The sequence below is a fragment of the Portunus trituberculatus genome, chromosome 16, assembly GCF_017591435.1.
Source record: "Portunus trituberculatus isolate SZX2019 chromosome 16, ASM1759143v1, whole genome shotgun sequence".
NCBI lineage: Eukaryota > Metazoa > Arthropoda > Malacostraca > Decapoda > Portunidae > Portunus > Portunus trituberculatus.
Genome location: NC_059270.1, coordinates 1,232,406 through 1,255,359, shown reverse-complemented (window position 1 = coordinate 1,255,359; position 22,954 = coordinate 1,232,406). Strand labels below are relative to the sequence as shown.

General features: G+C 44.5%; 1 protein-coding gene across 1 annotated transcript in view; it reads right to left on the bottom strand.

Moving 5' to 3' along the window:
- The window catches only part of LOC123504466 (dopamine D2-like receptor), a 553,454-nt gene that overhangs the window by 349,570 nt on the left and 180,930 nt on the right, over positions 1–22,954 (bottom strand). The gene's annotated exons all lie outside the window — the stretch shown is intronic.

The following is a 22,954-nucleotide window of genomic DNA, read 5'->3' as shown; positions in this document are numbered from 1 at the left end:
ATTTGAATACAAGATAAATCCTCCGCAGAAGGTTTATACTGGATGGTATCTCTGGCGGGACACTTGAGAGGTGAGAGGAGCCACGACTGGTCACCAAGAACTAGGTGGACTTTGCTGTGATTCGAGTGTTCTATATAAACATTGTGGATAATTCGTGGTTTTCTGTTTTTTTGCACTATTGCCAAACGGTTCAGTTGACAGACTCATCCCGGCATGATTTGTGGGGTGTCGCCACTCACTAATAATTGTTCGACACTTTTTCAGACATGTATATTATCATTTGTTGTTGCCGAGTGAACCAATTTTTTTTTTTTTTCATTATTTTCATTACAGTTCACCACTTTCATTCTTTTGCATATATTATTTTGATTTTACTATTTTTCGGACAGTTCTCTTTATAATTTCTCTCGTTATGTATATTCATTCCTCGTCAATCGTGTATTTTATTGCATTCTGATTTTCTCTCACACGTGGATGGCCATTTATGTTTACCGCTGTATGAACATGTCTCTTCTTTATGTGTCTTTCCTCCCCATCACAGTACTCATCTGACCCCCCTTCACTTCCCTCGTGTGGCCTTGTGTTCCTTCCTTCACGGTTCTCCACCCGCCTTATCAATATTGCTCACCTCCCCCTCCTTACCTCTCATTTATCTTAATTTAAGTGGTTTCTCCTGTTCATTTATCTTATTACCTCACGCACCCTGGCCTCTCACCTCTCTCTCTCTCTCTCTCTCTCTCTCTCTCTCTCTCTCTCTCTCTCTCTCTCTCTCTCTCTCTCTCTCTCTCTCTCTCTCTCTCTCTCTCTCTCTCTCTCTCTCTCTCTCTCTCTCTCTCTGTTTTTCTTGTAATTCTAACTAGAAGGTGTGTGTGTGTGTGTGTGTGTGTGTGTGTGTGTGTGTGTGTGTGTGTGTGTGTGTGTGTGTGTGTGTGTGTGTGTGTGTGTGTGTGTGTGTGTGTGTGTGTGTCTGTGTGGAATACTGCATGCGATCCCTACAAGTCTTTCCCACTTGCTCTCCTTTTTTTCTTTATTTCTTTGGATGCTGTTGATGACGGGGCCATTCATGGTAATATTTGTGAAGACACTCGCTTCTCGATGGAGGAATGAGCGTCCTATTGGTGCAAAGCGTTTGTTGTTCACCAATCAATGCGCTTTTTTTTTCTCTCTCTCTCCTTCCTCACTCGTTGGTTCTCTCCCTCTCTTTCTCCATCTATCTCGGGGATGTACACGCTGAGGATTGAATAAGCTACTCGATCTCCATCTCCGCCTCAATCTTCTACGGGTCAATATTAGTCCAAGTTAAAGTCAAATAGAGAATTATTGGCCCAGGTGCATTGGCCTACGAACCTTTACTTTCTTCCTTACCTCCATCCCTCGCCCGCCTCACCCTTTGCTGCAGCGTAAGCAGGAGGGAGAGGGAAACATGTGCTCTCCGGTCGCTACGTACGTGTGTTGCGGTGAGCGTGGATAGGTGATGGATGGTTCTGCATTAGTATGGCGGCCTTTCGCTTTGGTAAGGGAGACGATGGATGGGTGTTTCTAAGTGTGTGTATGTATGTGTGTGTGTGTGTGTGTGTGTGTGTGTGTGTGTGTGTGTGTGTGTGTGTGTGTGTGTGTGTGTGTGTGTGTGTGACTGGATGTGGTGTTTAGGAATGCGTGCACACACACACACACACACACACGCCCGGTAGCTCAGTGGTTAGAGCGCTGGCTTCACAAGCCAGAGGACCGGGGTTCGATTCCCCAGCTGGGTGAAGATATTTGGGTGTGTCTCCTTTCACTTGTAGCCCCTGTTCACCTAGCAGTGAGTAGGTACGGGATGTAAATCGAGGAGTTGTGACCTTGTTGTCCCGGTGTGTGGTGTGTGCCTGGTCTCAGGCCTATCCGAAGATCGGAAATAATGAGCTCTGAGCTCGTTCCGTAGGGTAACGTCTGGCTGTCTCGTCAGAGACTGCAGCAGATCAAACAGTGAACACACACACACACACAGAGAGAGAGAGAGAGAGAGAGTTACAGATTAATCAGCACACAGCCGAGAATGTCAGTAATTGCTTTCAAAGTTCATTTGTTTGCATTTGAAAGAAATGACGAAATCAAACGGTAAATTGGATTTTCAAAAAACTGTTTAGTTAACGTCTTCCACGAAGCTCACGATCCTGTCTCATTTTTTCCGGCCTCTCTCACTTTTTTCCCTCCACTTCCCTCTCCTCCATTCCCTGATCCCTTGCCTCTCTTCCCTCCCTTATAATACTTCGTGTGGTGTGATACTCCCTCACCCCACGTCACCCTCCTCTCCTTCGCCTCTTTACCACGTCTGGCTGTACAAACAAGACAAGCGAGGAGGGTGTGGAGGACACACTCAACACACCACTGATACCCAAGCCTGCCTTTTTTTTCTGAGTCTGGTTGGAAAGAGGCCAACGCCGCGTGTGCCTCACATAGCTCCCCTTGAACATTCATTTTCTCCACACATGGCTTTGACGAAAGGTTACATCTTCCTAATGCGTAACTTTTTTCTCTCTCTTGTTATCCTGTGGCTGTTTTGCTTCCCTGTCTCTCCTGTTTCTTTGTTTGATGATACGTGTTCTTACTCTGCGGGGAAGGGGTTAGCTCATGGTCAAGGTCTCTTCAGAAAACAGGTGTGGCAGTAATCTTATTTTATGAGTGGTCGAGGAGATAGCTCACTGAAGCAGTGAACGTGTCTCTCATGGAAGTCTCGCGTCCCATCCTGTGGTCAACAATCACCAATAAATGACCATTCCCATTCAGAGAAGCAGAACAATGAGAAATAAATAAAAGAACCTCTTGAAGTCATTTCTTGAAGCACATAAAACCACCTCGCATCACCTCAGGAATGGTGGACAGCCAGTGCCGAGTGAAAAATTCTGCTGGAAACAGTTCATCTAATTATCTTTCCTAAGTGTATCATGTGAACCATGTATGATAACCAAAGCATTATCTTTCTTATCCACATTACTTTATATTCTTCTCTAAAGGAAAACGGTTCGGTGAAGAACAATTTTACAATATAGGCTTTGCAAGGCCGTCTTCCTTGCCTGACGTAGCAGCAGGTAGCCTGTCCGGCTCGGGAACTATCAGCGACTATCAAAGTTGCTCCCCGTCTTGTCTATACGAAAAAGTGTAGCGGCACTGCACTGCACTGCTGGCTGCTCTTCGAGGATCGTCACCTGCTGCTCCTGACCCTTAACACTGACCGCCTCCCACACACTGTATTACAAACTAACCACATTCATTAAACTCATATGAAGTAAAAAAAGGTGCTGCTCATTATAATGACATAATTGCTAATTTACATTTAATCCATCTTTCATATACCAGTCCTGTTTTTTTCGTATGAATTAACCAAATGATTTAAAAATTATCTCATCAATCTCAAGTCAGGATCATGTGTGTGTGTGTGTGTGTGTGTGTCTGTCTGTGTGTATGTGAAGGCCAGCCACAATAACCCCTCGTGGATACCCCCTACTCCTACTCTCTAGTGAAGGGCGCGCCTCGTCATGTCCTTTGGGAAAGGCGGGGTCGTGTTGATGGGTGGGATTAGCAGTGAGCCAGCGGTCTGTGTCCAGCGGTGCAGCGGCCGTGTTCCTGCCCCGAGAGGAATACTGGGCCTGTCACGTATTGGCCTGAATTGTGCACCGAGGGCCAGGCGGGTGATGGTGGTGTTCGTCGTGACCACCGCAATGTTGAAACTGCTGCATATAGGGCTGTGTGTGTGTGTGTGTGTGTGTGTGTGTGTGTGTAAGGGAGTGCATGACTTCAAACACACACACAAACAACACACACACACACACATATATATATATATATATATATATATATATATATATATATATATATATATATATATATATATATATATATATATATATATATATATATATATATACACACACACACACACACACACACACACACACACACACACACACACACACACACACACACACACACACACACACAGACACAAACACACACAGCACTCACGCACACACCCAAATCCACCGCTTTTCACGCTTGTGTTCTCATTAGCCTCCCTCACGCCGCGGGATATTGCGTGGATAGGCGGAGCGGAGCGGAGTGGTAGGGGGTAGGAAATGGAAATAATTGTTCGCCCCGTATTAGCTTGTTTGTTGACATTTCATCAGCTGATTCGAGGGACGTGGCGAGAAGATGAGGTCGTTGTGGCCCCAAGGAATGAGATATTGACCTTGTGCTCGTGTGATCCTTCATGTCAAGGCTATTCTTCCTCCTCTTCTTCCTTTCCTCTTCCTCCATTTCCTTCTCCTCTTACTTTCCCCAGGCATTTCCGTCATAACATCTCTCTATCTATCTTTCTCTTTCTTTCTCTCTCTCTTCTCTCTCTCCTCTTCGTATATAATCAAGTCCAGTCATGCTTCTGCCTCCCCCTTCATCTACGGTTCGGTTCCTCGCCACCATATGATTTTCTCTCCTTTTTATCTCTCCGCCTCTTTCCTCTGCAGTCTCCCCCTCGTTCCATCATCATTGCTGGCTTACTTCTCTCCCTCATCCTCCCTATTTCTTTTTACCACTTTTTTTATCCTCTCTCTCTCTCTCTCTCTCTCTCTCTCTCTCTCTCTCTCTCTCTCTCTCTCTCTCTCTCTCTCTCTCTCTCTTTTATCGCTCACATTCCCTTGGTTTTAGATATTTTTTTTATACCTCACCGTCAATAATCTTCTTTCTCATCCCATCTCACTTCATCCCGTCTCTCTTCATCTTTTCATTCTTTCTCTCTCACTCTTTTCCTCCTTCCTCATCCTCTTCCTCTTTTTCTTCCTTCGCCTTTTCCTCCATCGCCTCTAATTTCCTTTGCTTGCTTCCCCTCGCTGTCAGCCAAGGTCAAGGTGAGCCTGCTTGTGATAAAATTGCCTTAACGCATCTCACAACCTAATCTGGCCTGCTATACCCCTTGGCTGGGCTGGACTGGTGCTGTGAAGGGGAGGAGCCGAGCGGGGAGGCATTGCAGTTCCCCGGCAGAAATTCAAGCAGGCTTCCGATCTTGTTTGGCTGAAGGAACGGAATCATTGTGTGTGTTTGTATAATGAGGCAGTATTCGCTCTGTGGAAATGGCACTGTAACAGGTTAGTTCTGGGGAAGAGATTAGTAGAATTATGAACGAGTATTTTTAGCTGTCTTCACCCAAGAGAACACAGGAAATCCCAGACAGAGAGCAGATTTTTAGGGAAGTGGATAGTGAAAAGCTGACAGATATTCATATAACTAAGGCGATGGTAGAACAGGAGATAGAAAAGCTAAAGAAATTCAAGTCACCAGAACCTGATGAGGTATATCAAAAGCTTCTAAAGGAATGTAAGGAGGTCATCATTGTTCTTTCATCACTGTTTTCGTTTCGTAGTTACGTGCACTCACTCGTGTAATAACGCACCCTTCCTTTCCACTAAGACGGGACCGCTTTGACGCTTCTTGCTCTTTTTTCTAGACTAACAAAGAACATTTTTTATTATTCAAGAGGGGAAGCTGGCCAAAAGCAACAATAAATTAAAAGCAAAGACCCACTTGATTGCCAGTGCCCTAAAAGAATGATAGAGTTAGCCAAAAGTAGGAGGGAACAGAGAAGGGGCTACTGTCAGTTGCCTCAGACAGCTGTGCATTGGTGAGGAAAAGTTGAGGTTTAGTAGAGGAGAGGTGGTTTTCTACAGATTGAAAATTAGATCTAAGACCGCGAATGATGCAGAAGTGAATGATGAAAAAGTTCAGGGATGACCAGGTGGTATTAGTGGTACCTGCGATGGTAGTGGTAGTGGTGGTGGTGGTGGTGGTGTGGCATTGGGTGTAGTCTCCCTTTACTATCGAGTTTATAGGCAAGGTGATGAGGCGCATTTTTCTGTCTCAGTGAGCCATCAACAGGCCGCCATTCAGCCGGTCGTGACGCGGGAGAGGTGAAGGTCGTGGTGGGTTTTGACAGCAAGGGCGAGACTGTCAAGGGCGAGACTGAGGGCGCCGTAGGTCCATCCGAAGGGTTATAATGTTGTTTGCCGCGAGAAGTGTTGTTTTGTGGCAGATGTGGCACGGGATGAGAGCGTCCATCAACCAGGAGAGGAGACAGACGAGGAGTAAAAAGAAGGGATGAAAAGGAAGGAACATGACAAGGAAGAAACTCACATAAAAAAAAAGAGAAGAATAACTACAAGAACAAGAAGTAAGTGACATCAATCAAAAAAAAACTAAAAACTAAAGATTAATAGACCCTTAAAACATCTAGCCAAAACAAAAACACACAATATACACACGAAGATACAGAAATGAGTGATAAAAAGAGAGAGGGAGAGAGAGAGAGAAAGACACGCTACACTTCACAATAAAGGACGAAAGACTAAGAAATGCTGATGACTTCCAGATGTAGAGAAACAAGTAGGTAAGAGACAGAGGACAAGGGTTAGGAAGATGTAGGGATGTAGGGAGAGAGAGAGAGAAAGACATGCTACACGAAAGACTAAGGAGGCTGATGACGTCCAGATGTAGAAAAACAAGTAGGTAAGAGACAGAGGACAGGGGTTAGGAAGATGTAGGATAAGCAAGGGAAGGATGAAGAAGAGGTGGGCTAGAGGGTAGAGGTTTGGTTCTAGAGGGAGAGGGACAGGGACAGGTGGCAATGAACGGTACAAATGGTGGTCGTGAGGCTGGAGTGGTCTGCGTAACTTGGCTGGCGTGGAGCGAACAGCTGGAGGTGCGTTATAAATATTGCGTGTGATGGGCGCGGAGTGGCGTTAAAGGTGAGCCCTCTAGTACTCTCTCTCTCTCTCTCTCTCTCTCTCTTGGTCCCTACTCCCCTCCCCAGCCACTCTCATCTCTCCGGAACTTTCTTTCTCTTATACACGCCTTCCCTTGACATATTTGTTGCTCTCTCCTCTTCCTTGCACTTCTTTTTCACAGCCTTTCCTCCTCTTCTTCGCAGGCCTTTCTTGTGCATGGCCTTGCGTACCCTGCCTCCTGCACTCTTCCTTATCCTCTGGCGTCTTCCCACTACCTCCACTGCTACTACTACTAATACTTCTTTTTCTTCTTTTTTTTCTTCTTTTTCTGTTTCTTTTCTTTTTCCTTTTCGTTTTCTTTTCTTTTTCTTTTTCTTTTCTTTTGGTTCTTCTTCTTTTTCTTGTTCTTTTCTTGTTTTTTGTTCTTGTTCTTGTTTGTTCTTCTTCTTCTTCTTCTTCTTCTTCTTCTTCTTCTTCTTCTTCTTCTTCTTCTTCTTCTTCTTCTTCTTCTTCTTCTTCTTCTTCTTCTTCTTCTTCTTCTTCTTCTTCTTCTTCTTCTTCTTCTTCTTCTTCTTCTTCTTCTTCTTCTTCTTCTTCTTCTTCTTCTTCTTCTTCTTCTTCTTCTTCTTCTTCTTCTTCTTCTTCTTCTTCTTCTTCTTCTTCTTCTTCTTCTTCTTCTTCTACTACTACTACTACTACTACTACTACTACTACTACTACTACTACTACTACTACTACTAACGCTACTGCCTCTGCTTCTGATATTATTTTGCTTGTTACGGCTGCATCTACCGATTCTATACATAATAACCAGTACTTTTCATTAACTCCACGACCACCATCATCACCACCATCGTCAACTGTTCCACCAATAGCAACACCAGCAAAATGACTACCGTTACCACTGTATCCATGCCACTAACACCAACAACTCTTCCACCACCACCACTATCTTCATCAACCATCATCATCATCATCATCATCATCATCATCATCATCATTATCACCATCACCACCACTACCACCACCACCACTGCCACCACCACCACCATCGGCGGGCAGGCGTCGTCCACAACACAGTGCGGCGCACACAAGGATCAGACACAACAAAAGATTTTCAATTCGGGGCGCCAGATAATTCCTCGCACGTGAAATGGATGGGTGGCGTCCCGCCCCCCGGCCTGCCTGGGGCATTCACGGCGGCGGCGGCGGCGGAAATAACCTGAGTACAGCGGCACGCGGTGTGAAATCGGCTCCGGGGCAAACTGAAAGGACTCTTAATTGATTCCTTGTGATACTCGCGACAGAGAGAGAGAGAGAGAGAGAGAGAGAGAGAGAGAGAGACGCTAACACACAACAGGCTTCTCTCTGAGATATATATATATATATATATATATATATATATATATATATATATATATATATATATATATATATATATATATATATATATATATATATATATATATATATATATATATATATATATAGTGATGACAGTGTTGAAGTGGCGTGACAGGTGGCCAGACAAATAGTAATGGGTCCCTGACGGACGCCGCAGAGATATGACTCATAATTTCTGGAAGTGTTATTTGATAGTAAAAAGGACAGCGGGGAGTGTTGGATCGAAGGCGTCCCAAGGTCATTGTTCGGACGACTGTTAGGCCTTGCTTTCACAATGTAAGGCAGCAATGTACACTACCTCATTGCTGCCCTCACCAACCATTCTCCTCACTGATCCAGCCAAGAGATGCTGCCAGGCCGCGGCTTGATTTCTGACGGCAAACACCCTTTCATTAAAGGCAGGTGCCCTTGACTCTGCGTCTTCATATCCCGCGGACACTTGAGACACAAATATGGCGACGAATAAAAGCTCATGAAGTGTGCGCCACGTCACGGAGTTTCCTGAGGATTGTTGAGACACTAAGAAAAAGGGTTTGAGGGTTAGTGTTTTAGCAAAAGGAGCGTCTAAGAGTCTGTGTGGACTGTCTGGCCGCCTTGTATGTAGTGCGTGAGGGGCGAAGGAATATTTGCGTGTGGGAGAGAGAATGAGATGGCGAAGGAGGCTTTTGAGCAAAGAAGAGACGGGTCGTGTAGGGAGGAATGAAGGGTTGAGGGTGATGAAAGAGGGGAAGAGACGAGAGAGAAAACAATAAGGTGAGTATGAAGAGAAGAGTTTAGGGGACGCTAAAATACACGGAGGGGACAAGTTATAGAGTGAAGAGGGTTAAGTAAAGGGGCGTTGCAAATTAACGCGTGATATTTCATAATAGATTCTCTCTCTCTCTCTCTCTCTCTCTCTCTCTCTCTCTCTCTCTCTCTCTCTCTCTCTCTCATATCCCGGGGTTGTGGTAGGAATTAAGCCAACACTCAACTCTTGTCAAACACATCCAGTCAGCGAGGAACTCCATGCTGGCTGCGGCGCTCATTGGCTCATTGGCCGCGCGGTGCCGGGGCGGGGACAGCCTGCCAAGTATTTAGTATTGCAATAAGTTATCGGTCTTGCAGAATCCCTATGCATGAGATAAGTTATGTATGAGCTTACTCGTCTTCTTTTTTTTGTGTGTGTGTGTGTGTGTGTGTGTGTGTGTGTGTGTGTGTGTGTGTATACGTGTGTATGTGTGTGTGTGTGCGCGCCCGTGTGTGTGCTTTCATCTTACTCTTATGATTAACGCAGACACTGTAGGATTATCTGCCTTTTTTATGTAAGAAAGCCGCTTAACTTAAAGCTGCGAATAACATTTAAGTCTAATCCCTGTGTTGCGAAGAACAAGAGTACACACCAGCTCAAGCCAGCCAGGGCGGAGGTGAGGATGCAGTTGGGGTGCGTCACTGCAGGGAGCGGGATGGGCGGGGAGGGAAGCTGGAGTTAGTTTATATATACTACTGCCTCACCTCTGTTCATACATGGTGTTTCTTTGTGGCTAATGTTAAGGGGTTATATGTTCCTTTTTAACATACACACACACACACACACACACACACACACACACACACACACACACACACACACACACACACACACACACACACACACACACACACACAAGCTCCCCCTTACTACGTAAATTAATTTCCCTGACGAATATTCCCCCTACAAGATTTCTTAGAAAAAAAAAATCACCCATCAACTCACCCATGATAAATTTGATTATGTTCTGCCGGGATAGTTAACTTGAGGAGAATTTTTGCTGGAGGAACAAATTATGTTGAATTAAATTTTTCATGGAGCAATATTCATGGATGGAATGTACAGAAATGCGTCACACACACACACACACACACACACACACACACACACACACACACACACACACACACACACACACACACAGGAGCATCTTTCTGCATTTCTCCCGGTGATTCCTGTCCTGCCCTGCCTGTTTCCTATCTTTTATTGGCCGTTCTTTCACAAATCACAGTCACGCGGTTTAATGTTGCCCTGTTGCTGAACGCGTTGATAGTAGCTGCTATAGACCGCAACCCTTCACCTTACCACCACCAGGCAGACCATGGCCGAGTCTTGTTTGGTGCTGGGACCTGAGTTTAGGCTACTGTGAAATCGGCCAGACACGCGCACTACTGCAAAATTGTGTCGCAGAAGGAATGAGTTGTACAGTCGCTCTGGAAGAAAGAGGAAGTGTAGTTGTCTAAAAAGAAAATCGGTGAAATGCAAACCTCACAGCGTTCAAAACTCCGATCTTTAAGCCTTGGGAGGTACTGAAATGTATTGTCACATATAGAGCAACTCACATGCCTCAGTTCTCAGTTATTGTCAGGCACATAGGGAGGAGAAACTGACCCTACTTTTCCCTTGATTGATTTTTTTGCTGGCATTGTACTTCTCCGTTTTCTCCCCCTTCGTAGTGTCCTATTTTTGGCACATCGCGTGGTCTGAGGGCGTGAGAGCAAAGTATGATGGGGCATTGAACTCTTTCTATATTCAATGTGAGCATTTATGATACTAGTAAACAGAATAACATGTGTTTTGTTGTATCTTATAGAAAAACAAATATACAGATAGATAGACAGAGACACAGACAAGAAATGCAAAGCCACAACTCCCTTGAGCCATACAAAGCGTGCGTTCCCAGCCCCATGATATTGAATTTACAGCGCGGGACATCAGTATTGTTGACTGAACGCGTGTGGAGCCTCAGCGTGTTCAGTGTGTGCTGCTTGACGTGTTCAGCGAGTGTTCTTTCCCTCTCAAATATTACTATAAAATCATCAATCCAATTACACATGTCTATCAATACATCCAACGCGAGAGTGTGAATCAGACCTTGAGTTGCAGTGATAGGATGAAAAAGAATCCATATGCACTCGTATGTAATTTATCTGTATGCATTTATCACTACATTTTAGTCAGCGTCGCCAGTTTATGCATTTGATTTTAGCAGCAGTGAAGTGGCGCGAGGTTTATTACAGCTGCAACATTTCCAGAGGCAGGGAGCGAGGCGGTGGTTTCCTTACAGGTGGTGGTTCCCGTGGCGAGGCAGAAGCCGTTCATCCCCGCCCTAGTCATTAGAGGCGCGTATGATTGCTCCGTTTGATGCCAAAGTTGCCGCCCCTGCACACCACCAAGCAGAGGCTGTTAGGGGGCGTCAGGGGGTCAAGAAGAGGCGGGAATGGTAGTAGTAGGGGTGAAGTGAAGGGAAAGGAAGGTAACCATAATTAAAACTGCAAGAATACTGATGGGAATAACTAAAGAGGAGAACTGAAAGGCTTTATATCCATTTAGGTGGAGACACAAACGCAGGGAATGAGAGAGGCAAGTTGGACTGTCAGAGGGGCAGAGAGGCAGCGGAGGGAGCGGGTTGGCGGTAAGTCTCCCTGGGCCAGGGTGCGGGATGGGAGCTGGGAGGGACAGGAGCTCCGTGGAAGTTAACACAAGGAAATTGCAACGTCAAGATAGCTGAGGTGATTTGTGTGAAACGGATTTAATTTTTTCTCCGAATTCTTTAATATGAGTTTAAGGCTCGCGATTGTGTGTTTGCTGTGATCTGGCGGTGCTGTGTGGCATAGTGCGGTGTGCTGTGGTGTGGTGTGTGTATGGCCCAGTCACCTGACCTTCCACCACCACCATTTCCAGCACGAGGTCATGATAGCGATTACGTTCAAGGTGTTCAGGTGAGAATTGCATGGCTGAATGTGTCCTCGTAAATTCTGCTGCACTATCTCCCCGACACACTCACGTTAGATAACTCAGCGAGACTACATCCGGAGACTAAATTCTCTTATAATCTTGACATCATTTAAATTGTGTTTGCTTTCTGAACCGAGCCTTGTATTCTGGGCTGGATGTCTCTAAAAGATGCCCATGTGAAGATAAAGACTATTTTCGTTGGTGTTTCTTCACGCACATCAAATAAGACGAAAAAATTAGAAAAAATAGAAAAGAAATAAAAAAAAACTGTTGATGACTTCTATATCATCATGGACTTCACTTTTTAATTGTCTATTGTACTTGTTTAGGGACTGGCACCTCAGTTTTTGTTGCCCTTGACCGTTTCTCCCTCTTACATGAAAAAAAAAATAAATAAATAAAATCTCATATTCTGAAAACTTTTGCTTTCTCACTATCACTGCTTTCCAAAGGCTTTAGTTGAAGATACACATGTTTCTAAGAGGACCTTCATATTTTCAGTGATGAATTAACAAGATTTCTAGTTTATTTTAAGGAGAAACTGTCTTGAAAACCCGACTAGCCTTTGTGGCCTTCGAAATTTGTCGTGGTGAGAGAGCAAGTTTTTATAATATTGCCGTCCTTTGTTTTAGCGATGCCATAGAGTCAATCACATCAGCAAATATATTAGATCAGTAAGGGCCAAGACATAATCCACCTGTAATTGGTCGCGGTAATTAGGAGAACAGCACTTACAATCAAAACCTGACAATATTTTCATTACTTTCCTTCCACCAACCCTTCTTCTTTCTTCCATTTAATTCCATATCTTCCTCCACAAGTTGCCTCTACCTCACCTCCATCCACACAGAGTTTCTTTTTTTCATGCATTAGGGACAGCTGGCCAAGAGCAACAAAATATGGGGAATAAAACACCACTGTATTTCCAGTATCCTAAAGACATGAGAGTTAACCAATTATATAGTATACCATCAGTACTTCAGGCACACACACACACACACACACAAAGAGCAGCAGTGCCTTGAGAGCCAGCACTATGAGGAATGGCTGTGCGTGTGTGGCTTAACTGCGAAACATTTTGATAATGATGATGGGTATACCACGCTGGAAACAGTAGTGGTTAGGGGTGGATGTAGCAGAAGCACCAGCAGTATCAGCAGCAGCAGTAGTAGTAGAGTAGTAGTAATAGTGTTTGTAGAAGTAGTAGAGTAGTAGTAGTAGTAGCAGTAGTAATATAAGTAGTAGTAGTAGTAGTAGTAGTAGTAGTAGTAGCAATAGTGATAGTAGCAGCACCAGCAGTCCAGTAGTATTAGTACTTATAGTAGTAGTGGTAGTAGTAGTAGTAGTAGTAGTAGTAGTAGTAGTAGTAGTAGTAGTAGTAGTAGTAGTAGTAGTAGTAGTAGTAGTAGTAGTAGTAGTAGTAGTAGTAGTAGTAGTAGTAGTAGTAGTAGTAGTAGTAGTAGTAGTAGTAGTAGTAGTAGTAGTAGGAGAAGGAGGAGGAGGAGGAAAAGGAGAAGGAGGAGAAAGACGAAGAAGAGGAGGAAGAGGAGGAGGAGGAAGAGGAGGAGGAGGAGGAGGAGGAGGAGGAGGAGGAGGAGTAAAGGAACAAAGAGGAGGAAGAGAGGCATTAATAGCATCATTACTTCGAAAAAAAAAAAATAACCTAACGTTAATGCAACGTATAAAGAGATACATTTTTCCCTTTTTTTTTACATTCACATTTTGTTCAGCGAGACAATGGCCTTACTTCTGCTTCTTCCTCTCTATCCTCCGTACCCTCCACTCTGAACACTATCACTTCCTGTCTCCTCTGTGTGTCTGCGTCTCTCCTACCCTACTCTGTGTGTCTCTCTTACTCCTTCTCTGTGTGTCTTTCTTACTCCTCTGTGCGTCTGTGTCTTTCTTACCCTACACTCTGAACACTACCACTTCCCTGTCTCCTTCTCTGTGTGTCTGTGTCTTTCCTAGGCTGCTTGTCTGTGAATATCCTTGAGTTCTTGTCTTCACTAACCCATATACTCTCTCTCTCTCTCTCTCTCTCTCTCTCTCTCTCTCTCTCTCTCTCTCTCTCTCTCTCTCTCTCTCTCTCTCTCTCTCTCTCTCTCTCTCTCTCTCTCTCTGGAAAAGAAAGTGCAATGTGCGTGTGTGTGTGTGTGTGTGTGTGTGTGTGTGTGTGTGTGTGTGTGTGTGTGTGTGTGTGTGTGTGTGTGTGTGTGTGTGTGTGTGTGTAGCTCCTGACACTGTCTAGAATCACTTGTAGGCAGGAAGTTATACAGTACAGTAACTATTACACACACACACACACACACACACACACACACACACACACACACACACACACACAGATTATTTCCCGCGGGTTTTTGAGTACCGGCCGACCAATACTTGTGGTCGGAGGCTGTCAGAATGTTTTGCCTCGACCATCTCTATTCAGTGATAAGGATCGATAGGTGTGATGATACAATTACCGTCTCTCTCCCGCCAGAGCCACTCCGGGGAATGGGGGAGAGTAATGTTAGGCGTAACAAGGCCAGACAAGAAGGAAGGAGCCTGGACTAGGGAACGAAAAGATACAAAAATTATTCATGTCAGTGTTAAGAAGGAATGTAGATTTAAGCTGACAGTGATGATGTAAATGAGGAGAGGAGGAGGAAGAAGAGGAGGAGGAGGAGTATGTGAGAACAGTAACGGCTTCCAAGTATACGGTGACTATAAATGACAGGATGGCGTGGCAGTAGCAGTGTCTCTGTTTTTTGGCTACTGAACTTTTTTTTTTCTTTATTACAGCATGCGTGTTATGTTGGTCACACAATGGGAGGTGTCTTGATGGTGCTGGGTGTGTTATGTGTGTTTGGGTGTGCTGGTGACATTGGATTTGCTGGATGTGCTAAGTGTATTGGAAGTGCTGTGTGTGTTAGTGGTCTTGGGTGTGTTTGGTGATGCTGGGTGTCCTCGTGGTATTAGTATCGGGCAGCTAAGAGTCTATGATATGATTTATGAACATCAGGACAACCAAGAAGCACGGCCCAGTACAGCAGAGTGTTGCTTTCCTTACAAAATATGCCTCATCGGAACATATAGTGAGTTTGACGTGTGAGGGGCAATGACCACTAAGGAAATTGCAGCTGTGGAAGAGGCGAGGTGGGGCGGGGCGGTACCACAGGCCATCACAATATAACACTAAAACATTCAGGAAGTGGAAAAAAAGTGGTGTTCTGCATATTCACCTTGTCATGAAATCAACAAATGTTTTTTTTTTTTTCTGTCTTTCAATCCGCTTTAATTCTGATATGCACCATTAGGTCTGGGATTGATCTGTCGTGTGTTCTCTCTCTCTCTCTCTCTCTCTCTCTCTCTCTCTCTCTCTCTCTCTCTCTCTCTCTCTCTCTCTCTCTCTCTCTCTCTCTCTCTCTGTGTGTGTGTGTGTGTGTGTGTGTCTCTCTCTCTGTGTGTGTGTGTGTGTGTGTGTGTGTGTGTGTTTCCTCTATCTTTATACGTCGTCGTTCCGTTTCCTCTATCTTTATACGTCGTCGTTCTGTCATTATCACTTTCTCTCCACCTCTTTATCTTAGTGTCTCTCCTTTCCTTCCTCCTTTCTCGTTTCCTCCTTCCTTCTCCCCCCTCTCTCTCTCTCTTTTTCTCTTTCTCTCTTCTTTTCTTTCGCCTTCACACGCATCTTGGTTCTCTCTCTCTCTCTTTCTCCTTCATCTTCTCATCTTTCACTCAAGCCTTCTTCGCTCCATTGCCTCATCCATCCCTTCCTCCTCCCTTTCTTCCTTTCTCACTTTCCTTCCCTCCTTCTCAGTGGCAGTTGTTACCGTAGTCTTCTCAGAGATAATTGAAATGCCTTCGACTTTAATGCAGCTTGAATCATTTCTTCACTCATTCTCTCATTATTCATTGCCAGTTTCGTCCTTAAATGAATTGCAGTTCTTTTCATGGCCTTTGAAGCCGCGGTGCATCCTCCTCCTCCTCCTCCTCCTCTTCCTCCTAGAAAGAACCAGCTTAGAGTCTCGTATCATGAAGAGCCACTGCTATTGTCCTCTTGTCTCACTCATACTTCCTAAGACGAGGAAATGAAGTTTTAACACCTCACGTAAAAAGAGCCGATGCCACTTTACGCGGACATCGGCGGGAAGGGACACTTTGAAACAATAAGGTCACGTGACGCAGGGTACGGTTACAGGAGAGGAAGCATTTTACATGATGAGAAAAAGCTGAGAGTCTGAGTATTATTTGTAACCTTTGTGCCTCGAGGTTCTCTGTAAAAGTATGAGAAATCGTTGAGGGAAGTATAAAGAGAATAGATTGTTAATAGGTAATGATTTATAATAATGAAAAAATTAGTAACTTGTATGTGTATCTCACCGAGCCAACACGCTAGACTGTAAAAGGACGGCGCGGCATGTGGACGAGAAGCATTAGACTTACATAACACTGTTTTCTCTTCGTTTTTTTTCCACAGTTAAAATAAAACAAGAAAAATCGATATGTGCGTACAAGATATATCGACGCCAGTGTTGTAAGTGAAACAATGAAGATACTTGTATTAGTGAGATGGACAGTATAGAAATTAAATCACGTAGGAATTTTATTTATTATGTTAGAAATATTCGTTTATGTGAAAAAAAAAAGTGCTCAGTGCCGTTTCTCATCCCTTCATTATCATTTTGCTTACTATTTGGTGACTCTATACAGCTTCAGAAACTTATGTGGAGATTAAAATAGTGAAGACTCTGGCTATTAATCTCATATACACTTCCTAATGTCAAAAAAAAGTCTAATCACACCAATAACTCAGTAAAAATGCATCCCAGTACTGACGGGTTTAAAAAGGAATAAGTAGACGGACAGTAACCAAGAATGAGAGCCAACAGAGTGTGTGAAGTGTGTGGCAGTGGTATTGTACAGTGAGGCAGCGGCGGGGAAGAAGGCAGGCAGGTAACAATGTTGAGTTTCTTTCTCCAGTTTATGCAAACGTGAGGACTGGAGGGATAAGCTTACAAGACTCCACTGTCATTGCCCCCGGCGCTAACTGCCAGTTGTGAGCACCTGCCGAGTGTTAGTCTTGAATAAATACACAGGTGGCTTCAATGCATAACAAATGGGATCGTTCCAAATTACAGGGAAACGAATGCGATGGATGTTGTTGCTGGAAAATGTAGCTGTAGAAAAATGTAATTCTGTATGTATCTAAATTGGATTTGTATTCTCGTTTCGAAAAATGTAGTCGTGTGTATTGCAGGATATAAAATGGAGCTGAAAAAAATGGCATAATTAATGTATTTTAATATGAAAGTGTATCATATGCAGCAGCCTTGTCGCTCTTGTATGTAGTATGTCTTGTTTATTATGTGTATATTGCTCCTTTCAACAAGTTCATTACACTCTCTTTTTACGTGCTCACATTCTTTTTATCATACCACAATTCAGGTCACCTCGCCGCTACGAGAGTTAATCCCTTCGATACTGAGACGCATTTTTACCTTGATTTTATTTGCATTAGGAAGGGTCTATGGAGGTCAAAATAGTAATGGACAGAGTCTTTACAATTCTAATCCCAACATATGTTTCTGAAGCTGCGTAGAATCACCAAATAGTAACCAGGATGAATATGAAAATGAGTCCTGGTACCAAAAGAGTTAAATTCAGATGTAACAGCTTGATAAGAAAGGAAAAACATGTTTGTTAGGCGAAGAATGGAATGTTTGTGTTCGAGCGAGACAGTAATTATGTTTATTTGTTAAAGTAAAAGGTGGGTGCAGTGTGGGCAGTGTGGCAACGTTGTGGTCTCTTGCGTGGGAGGAGGAAGATGAGGAGGAGGAAGAAGAGGAGGAGGAGGAGGAGGAGGAGGAGGAGGAGGAGGAGGAGGAGGAGGAAGGACACACAACAAACTTCTGTATATAATCTTCCAGTAAAAGCATGAGTTGTAATAGCTTTGCATTTCATTAAAGCTAAACAGAATTTGCTGTGGTTTTCACTTGTCCGAACTGGGAAAGGTGCACACACACACTCTCTCTCTCTCTCTCTCTCTCTCTCTCTCTCTCTCTCTCTCAGCTTCCCGTGAATTGTTCCTGCACCGATTACTCGCATTTCCGCTGGCTGGCATTCTCTCCATCCTCTCACTCCATCCCTTTCATTTTCCCTCGTTTTATCTCCCTCCCTTCTCTTTTTCACGTCTCCTCTTCCCTTACTTCCTTCCTTCCTTCCTTTCATTATTCCTTCCTTCCGTCCTTTACTTCCTTTCCTCCTCCCACATTCTTCATTCTTTACTCTGTCTGCTCTTCCTCCTTACCTCTGCGAATAATTAAGAATGAAGGACGAGGCAAAAATGATAGATAGATAGATAGATAGAGATGAATGGATTTGCGATTACACGATTTAAGAACAGCGTAGAGCAAACGAAAAGCAAGATGCGAGAATGGATGGTATTAATTCCTCTCTTTTTATTAATGCTGTTTGCTTTTTCCCTGGCAATTTATCGAGGCGAGAAATCTTTGGTCGTTTGGAAGGGCTGCGATCAATGCTTCGAGTGATACTTAATTACTGCAAGAGTCTGGAGTGCTGGGAAGGAGAAGGAAGAGGAGGTGGAGGAAGAAGTGGTAGAGGAGGAGGAGGAGGAGTAGGAGGAGGGTTCAGGCTGGTGCAGAAAAGGAAGGAGAGGAAACGTGAGGGCCAAAAGGGAGCAAGAGTTATGAGTGGGGGGATATTGTGATGGGGGTGGAGGGAAGTGGAGGGAAGGAAGGAAAGGGGTCGGAGATGGAGTAATGATGAAGGTTGACGAGGAAGTAAATGAAGGATAAAGTGATGGTGTTGCTCTTTCTTTCCTTCCTTCCTTCTTTCCTTCCTTTCTTCTTTTGTTCCCTCCTACCTTCCTCTCTTCCTTCTCGTTCATCATTCAGTCTTGCATTTTATCTTTGAGTTTCCCTTATTTTTATCTTCTCTTTCCTTCCTTCCTTCCTTCCTTCCTTCCTTCCTTTCTTCTTTTTTATTCCTCCTACCTTCCTCTCTTCCTTCTCTTGCATCATTCATTCATACATATTTATCTTCCACTTTCTTTTACTTTTCTCCTTTCCTTCATTCCTTCTCTCCTTCCTGCCTTACTTTCTTTTTACCTTCTTCCTTACGCTTCTGCCCACTTCTCTATACATCTCCCTCTTTCTCTATCTCAGTGGTAATGGAATCAGCAGCGAAGGGTGAAGGGAGGCGAGGACAAGGCAAGGTGAAAGACGATGGAGGTGAGGTAATGCACAGTGACGAGGAAATACACGAGGCATTAGCGCGGCGAGGCAAATCAAATCAGACTTAGGACTGTCAACTCTGACCAACCTGTGACATTAGGAAAGCCTCACCATCTCCTTTCCTTTCCCAGCAGCTTCCCTTCCTCATCTTCCTCAGCCTGCTCTTGACTCGTATATCACGTTTTCTTCCTCCTCCTCCTCCTCCTCCTCCTCCTCCTTCTCCTTCTCTTCCTTTAATTCTTTCCCCATTATTCTCTTTATCTCTTCCCTTCATGCGCGTAATTCAAGTTTTCTGTACCTTCAGTTCCTCAGCTTTTTTTCTGTCTCTCTCTCTCTCTCTCTCTCTCTCTCTCTCTCTCTCTCTCTCTCTCTCTCTCTCTCTCTCTCTCTCTCTCTCTCTCTCTCTCTCTCTCTCTCTCTCTCTCTCTCTCTCTCTCTCTCTCTCTCTCTCTCTCTCTCTCTCTCTCTCTCTCTCTCTCTCTCTCTCTCTCTCTCTCTCTCTCTCTCTCTCTCTCTCTCTCTCTCTCTCTCTCTCTCTCTCTCTCTCTCTCTCTCTCTCTCTCTCTCTCTCTCTCTCTCTCTCTCTCTCTCTCTCTCTCTCTCTCTCTCTCTCTCTCTCTCTCTCTCTCTCTCTCTCTCTCTCTCTCTCTCTCTCTCTCTCTCTCTCTCTCTCTCTCTCTCTCTCTCTCTCTCTCTCTCTCTCTCTCTCTCTCTCTCTCTCTCTCTCTCTCTCTCTCTCTCTCTCTCTTATTTCCCTCCTCTCCTCCAACGCCATCAAATCCTTTTCTCCCTCTTCTCATTACCTCATCCTCATCTCTCTTCTCTCTCTCCTTCATGGTTTCTTTCCCCTATCTTTTCTCTCCTCACACTCTACACACTCTGTCTCTCTTCAGCCTTCTCTTCTCATCCCCCTCTCCTTCTCCTACGTCCACTGTGTCCATTCAAGGTGTAACTCTGAGGGATATGCTTTCCCTCACCAAGCGGAGGAACAAGCGACCTCTGAGATGCAAGGTTAAAGAAAATGTAGCCTGTGTAGGTTTGTCATAGTTGTGCGTGTATGTGTTTGGCCAGTCCACCACCACCGCTACAGCCATCTATACCGCTGTCGCCGCCACTATCGTTGCTGTTCTGTGTTAGGTGTCTCGGTGATGTCTTGTGCTTCCAGTGTGAGGGTAGTACTGTAGGTATGTTTCTCTCTCTGTCTCTCTTTCTGTCTCTGTTTCTCTTTGTCTGGTTATGTCTCTCTCTCTCTCTCTCTCTCTCTCTCTCTCTCTCTCTCTCTCTCTCTCTCTCTCTCTCTCATAGTACTAGTATTAGTAGTAGTAGTATTGTAGTGGGAGTAGTAATAGTAGCAGTAGTTGTAGCAGTAGTAGTAGTTGTGGTAGTAGTAGTAGTAGTAGTAGTAGTAGTAGTAGTAGTAGTAGAAGTAGTAGGCGTAGTAGCAGTAGTAGTAGTAGTAACAGTATTAGTAGTAATAGTAGTAATAATAATAGTATTAATAGCCTTTAGTTTGTCAAGACGGCAGACATTGATAGTGTTAGCGTCCTATTCACATATTCACTTTTCGTGTGCACATTTCTGCTTGGTGTAACAAACAAAGCTGGGTTCGGCTCCCGGTTCCTCTCTTCACGGAGCTGAGCAATGCCGCCTCACGTACGCGGTGTTATGACTTTTTGTTTCTCACCTGAATCGAGGCACGTCCAGAGGGCACAACGGCCCTGCTGCCCCTGCCGATGGATTAAGCGATACTGTTAAACTCTAAACCTTTCCACCTTTAGTGTGTCTGAACCACAGTAACGCCTGCCAAAACAAATTCACATTGCTCAGAAATTTGGCTTTCCTTAGATCTCTTGGAATGGTTGATGAGAATTCTGTCAGTCACACGTCCACCTAGCGAAGGTTCAGGGAAGGTTCTGTGTATGCATACTTGTGTTCCTGTTTATATTACGCACTTCCACACATGTATACGCGTCTTACCAGCATGCTCTCTGTTTCTCTAAAGCTAAAAATATGTATGTGTGCAGCGATAACATATTCTTGAGTTACATTATTGTATTGTTGTTGAGCCTGAACAGTATCACTATGCTTCTCTTCGTGTTGTCAGGCAGAATCATCGGTGTGAGCAAGAATGTGTCGTCCCATATTTACAACGCAAACCTCGGTGCTGTAGGAGCGTAGAGCAGCCTTCTTCATACCTTTGTTTTTATCACGATTCAGTTTGATTGTATAGACTTCCTTCACGATCCACTGCTTCTGTTCTATTGTACCTTTATACTTCTCATATGTAAAATCTCAAACACACACACACACACACACACACACACACACACACACACACACACACACACACACAGACTACTCATTATTATTTATTTGTCATATGATTGTTTATGAAGTAGCGAGGAAATGAAGAAGAGTTTATGACCCAGTGTTAGATCCAGACGAGTACTTTGATTAACCCTGTCGTAGAACTTCCCTGCCTGCTTCAATATTTCCATCTACCCATGACTTGAACTCATTTATGAGGGAGGTTTTTGGACATTTATCCCTTTGTTTTGGTTAACTCTCTTGACCCCAATCGGAAACTGGCATCTCAGTGGACCTTTTTGTTGGTCTTTTATTCTCTTTGGCCTTATATAAAATTAAGAGAGGAGTTGAGTGACACATTGTGTAAGTTCTCACCTCCGCATGGTCACCATTGCCTTAACACAGTACTTTTGTCGTGCGCGTAAGAGTGATGAGTGATTGAAGTTTGAAATGTCACTGAGCATCAACGTGGCGACAATCTAGTGATAAATCTCTGAATGGTAAGAAATTAAAAGATGCAGCAGTGCAGGATATCCTAAAGAAAGCCACAAGCTGCAGGAGAGAGAAGAAGGACAGGATAACCTCGAGGGTCAAGTGAAACCCGCTGGTCGATGTGGTGCTTGAGCGTTATACAAAAGATCTATACCTGAAGGAGCAGGTTCTCTGTCTGCAAGACAGCGAGACATAGAGTCTTCCGGGCCACACTTGGCCCTCTCGTGGCAGCTCGAGGACGTGCCAAGGACTAAAGATGGAACAAAGGCGCGGCCTGGGCCGATAGAAGAGGCAAGCGGCAGTGCTGTACGTCCACAACACGGGCCTTCCAGGGCTTGTGCCTCACGCGGCTTGTCGTCAGAGGGCTAATGGTGCCAGCAGGGCGACACACACTCGTAACCCACGCTGACAGAGCTCCGAGGTTCGCGGATGCAAGGTTGTAACCGTAATGAAAATAATATCTTCCTCCTTTAATTTCAGACACTGCTGTGCCGGGACGGGACGCGACGCGGCCTGTGTGAGTGTTGCTCAGTTTTTGTTGTATTCTGTGACACTGAAAATTAGAACACCACCATCCGTTTGTAGGTCACTGTAAAGTTTCCTTCACACAAACGCGCGCACACACACACACACACACACACACACACACACACACACACACACACACACACACACATGTCCACTGCGCCACGATCTCGCCTGACAAGAGCGTGACGGTGGCTGATAACCTCATCTCCTTTGATCTCTCTCCTCGACCGCTGACGCATCTAACTGAAAATTGATGTTGTGAAGGGGAGCGGCAACCGGAAAATGTTGACGGGCTATAAGAGGTGTAAGCAGGGAGGGATGAAGGGAGGAGCTGGCGATACTTTTCACTGCCGAGCGACGAAGAGAGGACAGAGGTTGAGGGACGAAAAGATCAGGACCCATAATTTTCATCAACCGGATGTTAGGGACGAAGGAGAGAAGCAATACCTCTCCCTAGAAGCCAGGAAGGACGGCACTGACCGTTA